The sequence below is a fragment of the Daktulosphaira vitifoliae genome, unplaced genomic scaffold (genome assembly GCF_025091365.1).
Source record: "Daktulosphaira vitifoliae isolate Bord-2020 unplaced genomic scaffold, ASM2509136v1 Scaffold_1, whole genome shotgun sequence".
NCBI lineage: Eukaryota > Metazoa > Arthropoda > Insecta > Hemiptera > Phylloxeridae > Daktulosphaira > Daktulosphaira vitifoliae.
Window position 1 is genome coordinate 47871511 of NW_026099572.1, and position 4298 is coordinate 47875808.

Here is a 4298-nt window from a genome sequence, read left to right on the forward strand (position 1 = left end):
ATTAGTTATTTTATGTTTAATATTTGATAATTTATTTAATAATTTTTAAAAGTTTTTTAAATAATTTTTTAAAATATAATTACATGGATTAATTTGAATTATAAATATTTTTAGTATTTATATAATAAAATTATTGAATATATAATAAGAACTATTTCAAGACATTGCTCAAAATGATCATTGTGGTATACTTTCAAAACATGACTCACTTATTGTCATACTATTTTATTAGAAATAAGATTGTAAAATACTTTATAAATTTTGAAGTCAACGTTTTCAAATACATCTTTAATATTATTCAAATATAATGTTAGATCATTAAAATTTTGGTTTGACAACTCTTCTAATTTTTTCGTGCCTAATTCACTTTTTGATACTTTGGTTATATAACATTGTACCATATTATACTTTTTGTTAGGAGATAAAGAGAGAAACTGTTTTTTTGCTAAATGGAGAATTTTGTCAAAAACATCTTTTTCAATAATAATTGCTAATTCTAGTTTTTGATGACATATATGTATTTGATAAAGTTCATTTAAATTTGAATCATCTTCAAGATGAAAAAAATTAATAAAATCATTTATTAAAATTGCCATTGAGTTCCAGACGTGATCCAAATTTTTAATATTCCCGTAATCTTTATCAGACTTATAACTTATAAAAATTGATGAGTATAAAATTATATGAGCACAAAAAGATAATTTTACAGCATTAATTAAAGTTGTTCTATAATCAATTAATGCTAAATACTTTTCATCATTATCAACCCATACTTTCATAGCTTCTTGATATTTTCTAATTAAATAGTCTTTATATTCATTCCATTTAATAACTGAACAAACTGTAAAAATTTTTTGTACAGATTCTTCATTCAATATGATATCAAATAAAAATAGATTTTGTGGTATATAAACACTATCTGTCACATTTTCATTTCCAAATTTTTCTTGAATATTCTCATCAAGTTCCTTTAATTTTAAGGAAATTTCTTCAATAAATTTGTCAACGATTGATCTTTTCTTTGGACTGTAACTCGGAAACTCAGCATTCTTTATATAATTTTCATTTCTATTTCCAAATCTTTCATGAATATACTCATCAAGTTCCTTCAATTTTAAGGAAATTTCACCAATCAGTTTTTCATTGATTGATCTTTTCTTTGAAACACAACTTCGACCATTATTTTTCTTTAAATAATAATATTCAGTTACATTTTCAAATTTTCCTTGAATATACTCATCAAGTTTCTTCAATTTTAAGGAAATTTCATCAATAAATTTGTCAAGGATTGATCTTTTATTTAGACTACAACTAGAAAACTCAATATTCTCAATATAATTTGTATAATTTTCATATTTATTTTCAAATTTTTTTTGAATATACTCAACAAGTTTCTTTAATTTTAAAGAAATTTCATCAATCAGTTTTTCATCGATTGATTTTATGTTTGAAGTATAACTTAGAAACTGATTATTCTCTATATAATTTACATTTTTATTTCCACATTTTTCATGAATATACTCATCAAGTTCCAATAATTTTTTAGAAATTTCATCTATCAGTTCAATTATTAGTTTATCATCGATTGATGTTTTATTTGAAAACTGAATATTCTTTATATTATTTTCATTTTTATTTTCAAGTCTATTGAGATGAAGTTTTATTTGATCTTTAATCAATTTGATTACATTAAAAACATAGTCAGCTTTTAGATAAATATCATTACTTGTTTTATTTTCTCCGAAAAATTTGTCAACTGAATTTGAAAGAATACTAAGCTGCCATAACCACCAAATGTCGTAATTGGATGGTGTACTCAATATTCGTGTAATTCGCTTACCAAATTCATTGAAATGCATTATAAACTCGTCATTTGGTAGTTTGTTATTTAGCCAATTTTGAAATATTTGTAAAATATTTTGGACTTGTACTACAATATTTTTTGGAAATTCAAGTTTATTCCCATTGACCTCACGTTTAAAGAAAGCGATATTAAACAAAACAATGAATACTATCTTTGCTATTTTCATGGTTGCAACATATATTTTCTGAATGAATTGTTTTATTTTATTTTTTCAATTTTAATTTACCAATTCACTATTGAAACGTAACTAAATATAATAGTTACGCACTATTCTATTTATTAATATCTATAAAAGATATTTTTTAGTTTTAAATTGTTACACATAAGTTCTTAAGTAAACACTTTATAAGTGTTGACATATTTTTCTCATAGTAAAATCAACAGTCTTGTAAAATATTCGAATAAAAGTATTTTAATAGTTTTATGTATTTTTACAGAATTTCGAACTCTTTCAAAATATGTATTCCAATACAAAGTGATTATTTTAACATTAGCCAGTCAATATTTCTTAAAATATTAATTTTGAAAAAAAATTTTTTTCAAATTTTTTTTAGTTACACATAAGTCTACATTGATTATTGATTATTAATTTATAGGTCCATCTCTTATGCCTTAATAGGGTATCAACTTTGTTTTTTCAAATGGAAACATATTTTTAGTTTGATTAATTGATATTAATTTTTTTTTCAAAATTAATAGCGTTTGAATTTTTTATTTAAATTTATTCATTTGCTTGTTATATCATTTAAAAATTTTAATTTTGCGAGATTATATATGAGTATAAATACAGGTAGCTAATATAAATGCTACAATATTGTAGCGTTTATGATGTGCTACTTTAAGATATACGTCGGTTATTGTTTTATCGATAGATAAGGTTGTGTTAAGATGGTGTTTATACTACGTTGTTATAAAAATGGATGTTTATGGTATACAATGTTTTGGAAAAAAATAAAGTTCTCTAAGGTTCAGTTTTTCATTTATTCGGACACGAGATTGTGGAATGTTACCTAATTCGTACTTATTATCTACTCTTATATAGTAATGATTAGAGCTCGGATGTTTATGACTTTGCATATTTTTTTCGCGCATTATAAATTAAACCCAAGTATGATATAAATTTGATTCATGAAGTCTAGATTACAATTACGTAAACTTATTTTGCATATTTTTTGTATATTTGACGTTTTTTAGCATATAAATGCATATATTGATTATTTCTAGAAATAGTAGCATATATTTTATAATTTGCATTAAAAATTTGTTTTTGATGAAGATCCGTAGAATACTATGTACAAAAATAAAATTACTTTTGGGATTTAGATATTTATAAATTCGATAATCGATATTAATATATATATATACAGTAAAACGCCAATTAACCGGACGCCAATTATCCGGAACGACGTCTAGACACGTGCGAGCTTCATTTTTCTAAGAATTAGGTTATTTTTATTAAATTTCTTCATTTTACATCATCTGCACGTGTTTTCCTCTATAAAATATGTAAGCACATGATTGGTTATCTGGAATACCGCTGGTCCCAATTAGTCCAGTTAATCGGCGTTTTACTGTATATATATTAGTGATGGGAATTTCGGGTCAATCGAACGATCCGGATCGTTCAAATGACCCGTTCTTATAACTCGTTCTTTCGTTCATTTCTTACGATCGGTCACGGTTCTTATCAATTACTCCTTACTATTGTTTTCCTGAACGAGTCGTTCAAATTCGCATTTTCACCATGTAACATTACCGTAATATCACAATTTTTTCTGATAATACACTTGTATAATCGGGTTATATATTATTTTTTCAAATACAAATTACTTGAAATAACATAATATGCTGTTATACACGAATATTTTTGTATAGAATAAAAACAAATAATTTATACTAGCGGATGAGTTGCGGTACATAAATCCATAGAATTTGTTTCTATAATAAGCGAAATCATTTAAATTATTTGTTTTCATAAAAGGAGTTTTATAGAGAAATTAATTCACCTAAATCAGATATTACAATTTACAGCAGCTATGACCAGATTATAAAAGAATGAGGTGGTTTAATACCTCTCACAACAATTATATTAGTCTAATAGTCAATTTTTGTCCTAGTTGCTAAATTCACTAATTCATAGACCTATTTTCGCTTATAAATAATTATATGAATGTAATATTTATGAAATAAATAGCTATATATTGATAATCAAAATTGTTCTTCAAATGAACAATATAGTAGGATACTTGAAATAATCGAACTGTATTAAACCTGCATGATTATGTTAGTAGAAACATGTCACAACTTTGAAAATTTAGTCTACAGACCTGCAATAAAAATGTTTTTATCACAAACCAAATAGTGTTGCTTTTAAACTCTCATTGGCAATAAGTATTTTTTTATTTAATTTTTTAAAAAAACATTATAAGTATAT